Source organism: Citrus sinensis, chromosome 9 (assembly GCF_022201045.2).
Source record: "Citrus sinensis cultivar Valencia sweet orange chromosome 9, DVS_A1.0, whole genome shotgun sequence".
NCBI lineage: Eukaryota > Viridiplantae > Streptophyta > Magnoliopsida > Sapindales > Rutaceae > Citrus > Citrus sinensis.
In genome coordinates, this window is record NC_068564.1 from 19,273,468 (window position 1) to 19,285,682 (window position 12,215).

Sequence of the window (12,215 nt, forward strand, 5' to 3'; positions counted from 1 at the left end):
CAATTTCACAAAACACGGGCTCGTTGTTATCTCTTTTTCTAATATTTACAATGCGATGTGAATAAGAATTGTAATTATAATTAACAATATTACTCAGCTCCAAGGGGACGGTTGGATGGTTTTTTCATTTATTGCTACCGAGTAAAACTCATGAGAGATTGTAAGAGTTAAAAAGTTATATTTGTCCTCTCCCAACCATACCCCTAAATTAATAATATTAAATTAAATATTACTAAAAAAAAATAATGTCATAACTGAATTTAGTTTAATTGAATTAATATTGACCAAGTGCTAGCCATGATAGTTATTAACAACTTTTTTTTAATACTGATTACACATCAAATTATCATAAATGAGGGATATCTCTACTCTACTTGCATTTCGCAAGAGAAAAAGACTTGCAAATAACTCCACATGATCATGTATAATATTTAATTGAGAGAGTTTGAGTCCACGAGAACTCAAATCCCTACCCTCACAATCCTGCTTAACTGTGAGGGTAGAGATTCACCGCTAGGCTAAAGGCCCATTGGAGTTATTAACAACATTAAAAAAGGAAAAGGCTTAGTGTATGAATTATGATATCATTAATCACAATAACACTAATAAAAATAGATTAAAAATTAACAATACGTACTTAATTGTCCATTACAAGTATTTGTAGAAATTATTGTGACTTAAAAATAGTGAATAAATAAAATCATAAAAGTAATACATAATATAATGAATAAAGTAATTAATTTCTCATTAATTTCTATGAATTAATTTACACAAGAGATTGTTTTTGAGTATTATTTAAAAATATCAAACATTAGATTTTTTATACTTGGCTAATATAGAAATATTATAGGTCTAAATATTTATACTACATTGTATTATCTAAAAATTGATAAAATATTATGATAATTTTTTTTATGTAAAACATTCTTAACTTTATAATGTAATATTAAAAATTAATTGATCAATTTATTAATTTATATTTAAATATTATTCTAATTAGTATAGAAGTCTCATATATTTTACGTGTTTTCATGTTATTCAGAGAAAAAAAAAAAGAAAGTAGTATATTTTCAAGTTCAATTGAGGGGTTCTTTGGTAGTGTTCTACTTTGAACTAATTATTTTGATATTTATTTGAAACGAGGGTAGCTGTATGATAATTACCTTTAATATTTACCTGTTTCATAATTGATATCGGTGGCCGGTTACATCCGCAATAATAAAAAAATAATAAAGGTAGCTGCATGACATACAGAGCTGTATTACAGGCCGACCCTACATGGAAACCTAAAATCTAAAAATTTTGACGAGCCAAAAATGTATCCCCACCGCCATTTTCTTCTTTGAGCCGAAGCTCTCTTCTCTCTCTCTCTCTTCCCCCCCCCCCCTCTCTCTCTACCTCTCTCTCTAATAACGATCTACCTCACAAGCCGCTGTTGTAAACCTTCAAAGCCACCATCCTTAAGCTAAAATACCCCTAGAAAGACGCCTAGAAAGTGTTGTGAAGAACTTGGCCAAAGTTAGGGTTCGAAAGTCAGATTAAAAAAATTAGGGCTTTTTTTGCTTGGGGTATTTTATTGTTTTTAATGTTGAGATCATAGAGAATGAGTTTGTCGCCGTCAACGAAACCAATATCAGTTATAGAATCCACAGAGGCTGATATACAAAGAACCTGTGACTTAGAAAAGGTTTTTTTTTATCTTTATCTATAATTACCTTTTTTTATATATATGAAACCCTGATTTTGATTTCCTTTGGGGTTGATGTTTTTGGTTGAAGCTGGGCTTTGTGAAAGCAAAGAAGAAGCAGCAAAGAAAGAAGAGGTTCTCGGTCGAATTAATCAGGCAAGAATTTTTTTTAAAAAAATTATGAGTGATTTTGAAACTAAGATGACTTCTTGTGATATGTTTGTTATCAGTTGGTTCATTCTTCATTTTGTAATTTGGTTATGAATTGAGCTTGTTTGAGTTGTATTGGTTATCTTTGAGATTTTATTTTGTTAGAGAATTTAGTGATTTTGTAATCAGGAAGTTTTGTGGGTGTGTTTGGATTTTGGTGTTCTAGGGTTTGCGAACTTGAATGAGGTTGTGATTTGGTGAAATTCAAATTGATGTCAATTTTGAGCTTGAACTATTGATTCTATTGATGGGTTTGTTCTATACTTGTCGAAATTATTCGTATTCTTTGAATGCATGAGTATGCCCTGTGGACAACCTTAAATTATTTGAAGGATTTCTCAATAGTTTATGTAATGATGATGGAGTTCAAAGACAATGATAATATCAAGTTTAAGTCACGATTCTCATTATGAGTATTTTTCCTTTTTATTCATTTTGTGGTTTATGTTAAATTATTTGTGTTCTAAGTGCCAACGTGTGTGTTGTGTACGGAGTTTAGGCACTGGTGATAAGCTCTGGAGCCTTCTGTTTATAGTAGAAGAAGTACTGCTGCTAAAAGGAAGAGTAAAGGCAAGGAAGTATCCATGTATGTGGCTAGCTCTCTTGCAGCTACTATCAAGACTGCTGGTGCCAGGTATGAATTGTGAAATTTTTTTCACTTTTTATTTTCCTAATCAACATTTGAATTTGCTTTTTGCACAAGTTTTGACGTACGTTAAGTTTTGACTAGCTAGGTTCGTATTAAGTTAATCCCATTATACAATTTTTTACTATACCCAACACAAATTAAAACACAAGTCAAACTTAAATGAAAGCAAAATCAAACAGATAAATTGTTAATTAGCTAAATAGCCAAGGAGCCGACCATAGCTTAGTAATTATATAAAGCAATTGGGTTTCTATCTTTTGATGAGTCACCTGGACGTTTCATATTCATGCAATAAATAGCCATAGTTTCTATAGATGTTAAAAAGCCTTTGCTGCAAGAAACCCCTTCAGCTTCAAGTTCCAGTCCCATTATTAGCCCTCTTTCCTTTCCTTTTTCCTATAAAAGTTCTTCTCTTTAAAGTTGCTTTTTGCACAAGTGCTTTTTCATTTGCTCTCATCAGAGGTGAGAAACTTTGTTTGCTCTCATCAGAGGTGAGAAACTTTGTAGATGATGCTTCAATGGGTCCAAGTTTCATTATGAAATTATTTCATTTCAGTTATTTATTTTCTTTACATTATGTCATCGCAGGCTGCTGGTCTAATAAATTAAAAATGAGAAATTCCCTTCTTTCTTCAGTGCCTTCCCAGCTTTACTACTTTGGCAATGGTACTTTCAATTATTTTTCTATGAAGCTTGAGGAGAGCCTAACACAAAATATTTATTTTTGCTTGGAGTTAATTTTTTACTGGGTTTTTAATTAATGGACGGACACATTGTGTGTTGATTTGATATTTAATTTTGTTCTTTTTTTGATTTTTTCTTTTTAAATTTTCAGGAAACAATGAAGTTTAGATGCCATATTTGGCCAATTCCATGCAAGTTGATAGCCTAGTGTATGCTTTCTTTCTATCCTTCAAACATTAATACACCATTTTAAGTACTTAAAATGAATACAAGATATTTATAGATGCTGCAACGTGCAGGCAAATGGCAAAAGCAAATTTTTTTTTTATTTTTGGGTGTTTATGGACTATGGTGTTTGCTGGAATAATCAAAAGCATTTTTTTTTTTCAAAGATCTGAGAAGTACTTGCTTGTTTGATCAAATTCAACCAGCCATTTATCAACATCAATATTTAAGAAGAAGGAAAAAAAAAATTATCGTGCCCTCTACTTTTGTCTTGGCTTTTTATCAAACATCACAGCATGTCCTGTTTGCGGTGGTCTTGGCCTGCATTGTATGTTCTTTTCTAACTTTATTGGTTGCCTCTTATGGACACGTGTGTAGTAGTGAGTGTGTGTGTGTGAGTGAGTGAATATGTGATCATCAATTTCAATAAAACATGCATGATATATGATAATTTTTCAGCTTATTGAATAATTATTTCGTAGTCTTGACTTCCTTTCCCTATTTTTTGTTCCTTTTTCTTCTCAGGAAAACATACACATTATCATAGATTCCTCTGCCATTTGCAGACTGAGACAGCCCAACACGAGGTTAAAGCATTAACTTGTGATTTTTATTTATGAATATAGTGATTTTTTTGTTAAAAAGGTATCAAGATTAATGATATAAGGCCTTTGTTTGTAAAGTCTAGGTTTGTGAATTCAAAAGGGGTGGAACTATATGAATTAAAGATTGCCTTAGAAAGATAGAGAATATGCAGAGCTTTAAAAGGTACATCTCTTAATTGCCTTGAACTCTATATTTATTGTGAATATTTTGGATTAGTAGCTCCATCAATATAATGGCTGAAATGTTTTATTATTCTAGTAGAGTAATTTGGAATGAGTTGACACTAATTGCATTATGCAGAAAGTGTGTAATTATCAAGAGTTTATTATTCTAGTAGAGTAATTTGTAATGAGTTGACACTAATTGCATTATGCGGAAATTGTGTAATTACAAGAGTTAAATGCTTTACTCTCACACTTAGGCTTGGTGGCTAAAAGACATAATTGCAAGCTTTTTTTATAAAAAAAAACATACTATGTTGTATTAGATATTAAATTTTATTATGAATTTTTTTTAGCTGGAAAAACATTGTTTTTTATATAATGAGAAATAAACACACTTTCTTGAAACTAGATGTTATACTGAAAATTTGAATGCTATAATTTGCTCTCCTACTCTCTCTTATTCATATATCTAAGAGAATGAATTCATCATCACCTTTTTTTTTTAATTTATATCTATAGTTAAATATATTCTACCTTATTTCTAATCAAATGAGCTACAACATTCTTATTCTCTAATTTTCCTTTAAGATAATTGAGTTTATCTGTTCATAGCTTATGAATATTTTTGTTTTCGAGCAAAATATGTTTATTTCTATTAACTTTTGTCTCTGTATTGCTTGTTAATTTATTTTGCAACTGTTGGAATTTGGCAACCAACTTCTTTTCATTTTTCTTTTATTTATTTGCATATATGATTAATATGTTTAAAGTGTTTCTTCTTCAACTTATATCCCTAACCCATCAAATTCATCGAATGAAGAAGCTGTCCGTGATAATGCAGGATCGCAGTACTTATGTTCATGGAGCGAAAAATAATAATCCTTCTAAATTTAGCTTTTAGATTTGGTAAATTTAGCCCTTAAATTCAGCTACGAGTAGAAGGAATTTGATTGGATAATAACAGTTAAGATTATTCAATTATAAGAATAAGATGTCTTCTAATAAGACGTCTTGTGTATTGAAGTATTTGGATTGTGTAATATCTATTGATAATTTTTATATGTTATGAAAGGTTTTGCAATATAAATTGATTTTTGTTCTTATTTCTCACAGCCTTTTAATTCTATCAACAAATCAAAGGCAACATGTCATTTTATATAATTATTATTTTTAAATAATAAATAAAGTAGTGATACTATAGTAACAGTAATCACAAATACTAATATAGTATTGTAATATTTTGATACCATGGTGTTATGATTTTAGTGATACGATAGTAATAGTAATTACTGACACCATTTACAAGTGTCACTATTTTTCTGACTGCCAAATTACTGACACAATTAACAAGTGTCACTAAAAGTACACAATTAGCAAGTGTCACTAAAAATAATTACTGACACTATTCTAATGTCAGTAAAACCCATTTTTCTAGTAGTGAGATGCTCTGATAGGAGCACAAGAAATTAATCAAGAGGAGCCTAAAACCTATAAGGAAGCTGTTGCAAGTAAATATTGAACACAATAGATCAAGGCTATGGAGGATGAAATGGAATCTCTTCACAAGATGGGTACTTGGGAATTAATTTAGAAACTAGAAGAGAGAAAGATTGTGGGCTGCAAATGGATTTTCAAGATAAAAAAATGAATCCCTGATGTTGAACCAAAGAGATTCAAAGAAAGATTAGTTGCAAAGGGTTTCACTCAAAGGGAAGGGGTTGATTACATAAAAATCTTCTCATCAGTAGTTAGACACACATCCATAAGAATCATACTGTCACTGGTAGCTGCATATGATATGCATCTTGAATAGTTAGATGTTAAAACAACCTTTCTATATGGTGAACTCTAAAAGGAGATTGTAATGTCATAGCCTGAGGGTTTTGTTGATGCTAATCATCGTGATTGGGTTTGTTTGTTGAAGAAATCTCTTTATGGTCTCAAGCAATTGCCTAGACAATAATATCCAAAATTTGACAGTTATATGCAGAAGCTAGACTTCAAAAAATGCAGCTATGATTGTTGTGTTTATTTCAGTAAAGCTAAAGGAGAGGAAGTGATATGTCTCATCCTATATGTTGATGATATGCTTATGGTATGTAAGGATATGAAGCGGATAGATCTATTAAAGCAATAGTTGAAGGGTAAATTTGTTATGAAAGATCTTGGTCTAGTTAAAAGGATTTTGGGGGTAAAACTGATAAGGAACAAAACAACAAAGACTTTGTTTCTTTCTCAAGAAAAATATGTCATTAAGGTCTTAGAGAAATTTGTGATGATAAATTACAAACCAGTAAGTACACCAATGGCAGCTCATTCAGATTATCATGTCAACAATGTCCCAGCACTGACTTAGAATAATCTGAAATGTCAAAAGTTCCATATACCAGCTCAGTAGACTGCCTAATGTATGCAATGGTGTTAACAAGACCTGATCTGTCATATGCTGTTAGAAGATCTCTTACTGGTTTTTTATTTACTCTAAATAATTGAACAATCAATTGGAAAGCCTCACTACAAAGTGTAGTAGCCTTATCAACAATAGAGGCCGAGTATACAGCTATTGCAGAGGCCTTCAAAGAAGCTATATGGTTAAAGGCATGATAAATGAATTGGGATATGAATAAGCTTCAATAACAGTTCTATGTGACAGTCAAAGTGCAATCAACCTGAAAAGACTAAGCACATAGATGTTAAGCTCTATTTGATTAGGCTAAAAGTCTCTAAGGGCACTGTCAAGCTTGTAAAGGTACATACTAGTGATAACTTTACTGATATGTTGACAAAACCAGTCCCCATTGCTAAGTTTGAGCACTGCTTAGACTTAGTTGGTATCTATAGAAGGTGAAGATACAAATACGTGAGAAGAAGAAGCTGTAGGGATGCAGAGATTCAGGTTCAAGGTGGAGATTGTTGAAATGTGAACCTGAATTGTAAATTCTAGAAGATACGACCATGTCGGTTATAAAATAGATTGAGAGATGACAAGTCCTCAGGGAAATTGTGCTGCTCATACGACATTAATCCTCTGTCATACAAGAAGCATAAGTAATGTACGTGACCATCACATGTAATTACGAATTCATGTTAACATTAAATGGTAGCTCCTAGTGTCTTTTTCAATTATATGGTTGTTAATGACAGTTACTTTCGGCGGCAATTTTCTGGGTTTGTTTCAACAAACCCAGAACATGAGCTGGCATGCAGCACCCCATTCTGGATTCTTCCAAAGCAATATATAAGGCACCTAAGGCTTAGCTTAGAAGGTTAAAGTTCTTTGTAACACTCTCTTTAAGCTTGTAATCTGTTGAGCATCAATAAGAAAACTATGGCTTCTGTTTCTCAAGAGGATGTAGGCTTTTAAGCCGAACCTCTATAATTCTTTGGCCTAGTATCTTTCTTTCTTCTTTACATCTGTCAAATCGCATTTTAGTTTGTTTTCTGTTTTGGTTTATAATACATTCTTGAATCAACAATATCAATATATGGAAATTTTCTTGGGGTCTAGAATTAGGATTAATCAATTCTAATTCACTACATTAATAGATGTAACACAAACTTACAATAACATATTCAAGTCAAGCTATAAATAAATCTTAAACAGTGTTAGTTATTGCACCCAAAACAACTTGCAATGAGAACATAGTAATAAAAAGTATCATGTAAATACTTCAAAAAAAAAAACGAAAGGCTGTTTTCAATCTAATTTTGTTATATTCTTGAAAAAATAAAAAGTTATCACACATTTTGTATTCATCTAAATATTGATTAAAATGTTAGAAATAAAAAATTTAAGTTTAAAAGCATGGGACTAATGTAGTATACAATGAGTGTTCTACGGGTGTTCAAAGTAATGATATAAAATTAATTATAACAAAATTTTCTTTAATAATAATTCATATAATGGGTACTCTTATGATAAAATTTTTACTATAATTAGAGTGTTTGGAGTGCAAATATTCCCACATATAATATTTTCAATTATTTAATTTGGAGTAGAGATATTTCCACCATTATTTATAATAATGCCCGAGCTTGAAATACATCCAATCAATGCCAAATTTACCCCTAGAATAAAGAATTTCTTCATTATTTGCATTATCATTTATTCATGCCCCGTTACGTTTTCTAAATTGGAAAAAGAAGCCACGCAGGACCATGTCACTCGAAACTAAGCTTTACAACTCAAATAATTATTTAGTAGCTCTAGTTCTAATCCTTGGACGATAAAATGTGCCTTTATGAAATTACTGCGACACAAAGAAATGATACCATAACATTTAAAGAACGAGCAAGAATTTGAGAGATGTACTTAAGAAAGAGTTGGACAAAATAAAATACCGCAATGGATGGTTAGAAATCGACTTCAAGAGCAAGACGACATCTTTAGACTCTGATTTTCAATATGAGTTGAAAATTATATTTAATTAAGGTCCCAAATAGATCTTGTTAGCAAAGGGCAATTACCCATTGCCATAGTGATAGGTCCCAGTCAGAGATAGCCAATGATCACGCGTAACACAAGTGATATTTTTCTGCTTATGGCGAGAAAGGACCAAATAATTGTTGTTTAGAATTCTCAATACTTCTATTCATATTCTGGAGCTTATTTATAATAACAAGATTTTGATTTTCAACCTACAACCACGGTTGAAATCAATAAAACAAATATTAAAATAATGACTTAACTAATATTTCGTAAAAGATAATCAAAAGCAACTTGATAAGGTTATCCCAAAAGCAACTTGATAAGGTCATCCCAAAATCACTGCTCCAGTACTCATCTTTACAATTTCCACACGTGAAACTGCACATGCATGTGTCATGCAGGGCTTGCATGGGAGTCAACTTATGCTCTCACGTAATATACTTATGGTTTGGCTTTGGGATTCTTCCAGATCTTCGTGGCTCATGCACTTGCTTTCTATCATTGCCTCCGCCACGAAGAATACCCTTGTCCTCAAGGGTCTGATGAGGGAATTGCTAGCGCGGCATTGTGGCATCCTCCCATGTTGCGTCTTCAGCCGGCATTTTTTTCCAACGGACTAGATTCTGCTCGATCACTTTACCTCCTCTCTTCGCCCAACGTGTGTCAAGGATAGCTTCATGGTCCATGATCACCAAGCCTTCATCATCCACAGGTGGTAAATCAACGCCGTGGCTAAGGAAATCACCCACGGCTTTCTTAAGCAAAGAGACGTGAAACACCAGGTGAATTCGAGCATTCTCTGGTAATTGTAGTTCGTAGGCAACGGCTCCAACTTTGCGAAGAACTAAATACGGCCCAAAGTACCTGCAAGCTAATTTCTGATGTGCCCTTCTGAACACTAAAGTCTGCCGATAAGGCTACAACTTTAATAACACCATATCTCCTTGTTTGAACTCAACGTCGCGGCGACCTTTGTCAGCTGTTTGCTTCATCCTATTAGCTGTTGTGGCTAAGTTTTTCTTTAATTGTAAGAGCAGTTCATCACGTGAATGTAAGGCTTGATCAACCTCATGCACCGGCGAGGAACCAAGTTGATACATGGGCACGGCTGGAGGTGGTCTTCCATACAAAGCTTGGAATGGAGTCATTCCGGTGGAGACGTGGAATGTGGTGTTGCACCAAAATTCTGCCCACAGCAAAAACGAATGCCACTTTCGCGGCCACTGGTGAACAAAACATCTCAAGTACTGCTCCAAGCATCGATTAATTACCTCCATTTGGTCGTCGGTTTGCGGGTGGTACGCCGAGCTCATTTTGAGTTTGGTGCCTGATAAATTAAAGAACTCTTGCCAAAATTTGCCGATGAATATGGGGTCACGATCGCTGATGATTGACTTGGGCATACAGTGCAGCTTCACTACTCCTTCACTTTTTTCTCGAACTGGCCGTGGTGAACCAATGGTTTCGTTGGTGCCGTGGCTAGTGGTGCCTTTGGATGCATTGAAAGCTTCTGCTAATTTGCTGATAGTGTCTTCTAATCGCTGAAGCTTGTCATTGATCCCAATCTCCATGCGTTTCATTCGGTTCTCTATGCTTTCCAGATCAGCTTCAATTCGCTCAATACGTTTTTTGTTGGTCATCATTGTTAACCCGCTCTAATAACAATTGATAGGTCCTAGTCAGAGACAGCCAATGATCACGCGTAACACAAGTGATATTTTTCTGCTTATGGCGAGAAAGGACCAAATAATTGTTGTTTAGAATTCTCAATACTTTTATTCATATTCTGGAGCTTATTTATAATAACAAGACTTTGATTTTCAACCTACAATCATTGCTGAAATCAATAAAACAAATATTAAAATAATGACTTAACTAATATTTCGTAAAAGATAATCAAAAGTAACTTGATAAGGTTATCCCAAAAGCAACTTGATAAGGTCATCCCAAAATCACGGCTCCAGTACTCATCTTTACAATTTCCACACGTGAAACTGCACATGCATGTGTCATACATGGCTTGCATGGGAGTCAACTTATGCTCTCACGTAATATACTTATGGTTTGGCTTTGGGATTCTTCCAGATCTTCGTGGCTCATGCACTAGCTTTCTATCACATAGCTTCACAATTTTCTTTAAGTTTCGATTTTTAAACAAATTTTTTTACTAAATAATTGACATTGTTGGACTCTATTGAACTCTATTTTAGCGAAAAATTCTTGTAGACTCGAATCTTAATTAAAGGTCAATTTGAGTTTGCGGTGGCTAACTAAATAAACTATTTATGTTGTGAATATAAAATTAATTGTTGATTAAAAACGTTCGGTAAACTATATTGTTGTAATTTTTGTGAATTTGAAAAAATAGAGTATATGTGTTTGATAAAATTTTATTACAAACATATTATTTTATTATATAATGATCAAAATATACATAAACCCAAATTGCCTTCTAATTTGTAAAGTTTAATATATTTTTTAACCTTGGTTATGAATTCTATTTCAAAAGCCATAGTTAGCTTTCACGTGAAAATTGTTTATAGTTTAAAAAAAATTTACGTAATCATATACAAGTTTTATTGATTCTTATGATAAATAATAAAAGTAAAATACAAAAATACGAACTTATTATATCAAAACTTTCATACCGATGCACACATTTAGACCATAAGGTATAGTAGTTCCAGTAACATGATATTTTAAGGTTATGATATATTTAATAGGATTTTTCTTTATAAAAAAGAACGTAATCATTTTTTTACTAAAACGTTGAGATTGTAATAAGAACTTAAAAAAACTGGAGTAGCTTATTTAATAAATTGTTTATAAAAAACAACCTCTAACTTGTTTTTAAAAATTGTTTGTCAAAATTAAAAAAAAAACTTTTTTAAAAATTTGCCAGGCATCATTTTTGTCAAAATTACGAAATAAATAATTTTTAATATTTTAATTTCAATCTCAAACAGAACCTAAGAATAAAACAATTTTTTGAGGTTAAAATTATTATAAGTACAACAATAAAAATAATAAGTGGGGTGTTATTACCAAAAAAAGAAAAAGTGATCACCCCTATTTTGGAGCAAAAATTCAAATAGCCCCTCCTTTCCTTTTACAACATGCAGAGCTCAGTTAATTATGACGGTGCCAGCAGAGAGATTAATTCAAATCGGCAATGTCGATAGAGAAGAGGATGGATGCCTACAGAGAGCAGAAGAAGAGACTGAGGTGTTAGGTTCAGAGGCGATGAATGTTCATTCTCATTAGGGGTTTTTTTTTTCCTTCTTTTCCTTTTTATTTTCAAAGGTAGGGCACAACAAACAAAAAAGAAAAAATAATAATATTAGAAATTTAATTGAAAAAGGGAGAGGAAATGAAGTTACAAATAGAGGGCTTCATTTCCCTCCTCTGCATCCAGTTTTTTAGAGAAGCATTTCCTGCATTTAGAGAGTTGAGAGTATTAAGAGTTTAATAAACCCTTGAGTGATTAGTGATTTGAGAGATTGAGTGTATTGGTGTTCTAAGTAGTGAGCCAAAATAATACAATACTTGTAATCCTCATTT

The 12,215-nt window shown here is 32.4% G+C and overlaps 1 long non-coding RNA gene across 2 annotated transcripts; it reads left to right on the top strand.

Moving 5' to 3' along the window:
* The first annotated feature begins 2,826 nt into the window (after nucleotides 1-2,826).
* On the top strand, nucleotides 2,827-5,316 carry LOC112497002 (uncharacterized). 2 transcript variants are annotated; one of them, XR_008051859.1, is made up of 6 exons: nucleotides 2,827-3,008; nucleotides 3,135-3,212; nucleotides 3,382-3,439; nucleotides 3,981-4,042; nucleotides 4,144-4,223; nucleotides 5,067-5,316. It is a non-coding gene; the product is annotated as an uncharacterized LOC112497002 (long non-coding RNA). The 2 variants fall into 2 exon arrangements; XR_008051858.1 differs by having other exon boundaries at nucleotides 2,830-3,037.
* Nucleotides 5,317-12,215: the final 6,899 nt, after the last annotated feature.